Genomic DNA, 267 nt, shown 5'->3' with positions numbered 1-267 from the left:
TCCCGGTGCGGGCCGGTTGCTTACCTTCCCCGCCCCGGCTGGCGCGCGGCCCGGGCCGGCGGATCGTGATCCCGGCCCCGAGGGGGCCGAGCTCCAGGCGAAAACCCGCCCTCCCAGCGAGTTCATTTCCCTAAAGGGGGGGAGCGAAGGAGGGAGGGCGGGAGCGAAGGAAGGAGAAAAAGAAGGGAAGGGAGAGGAGAGGCTGGAGGAGGGAGCGAGCCGGGAGCTGGCGGCCGAGGGGCGGGGGACAGGAAGGAGGGCGGCGAG

General features: G+C 72.3%; 1 long non-coding RNA gene across 3 annotated transcripts in view; it reads right to left on the bottom strand.

Annotated features, from left to right (window-relative positions):
* The window catches only part of LOC105296539, an 8,864-nt gene extending 8,647 nt beyond the window's left edge, over positions 1–217 (bottom strand). For 2 of the 3 annotated variants that reach the window (XR_002781976.1, XR_002781975.1), the window contains exon 1: positions 25–217. This is a non-coding gene — a long non-coding RNA (uncharacterized LOC105296539). The remainder of the gene's footprint in view (positions 1–24) is intronic. The other variant, XR_896269.2, reaches the window with a different exon arrangement.
* Between the last annotated feature and the right edge of the window lie 50 nt (positions 218–267).

This window comes from Pteropus vampyrus, unplaced genomic scaffold, assembly GCF_000151845.1.
Source record: "Pteropus vampyrus isolate Shadow unplaced genomic scaffold, Pvam_2.0 Scaffold126, whole genome shotgun sequence".
Classification (NCBI taxonomy): Eukaryota; Metazoa; Chordata; class Mammalia; order Chiroptera; family Pteropodidae; genus Pteropus; species Pteropus vampyrus.
This window is presented reverse-complemented; position numbering and strand designations above follow the sequence as displayed.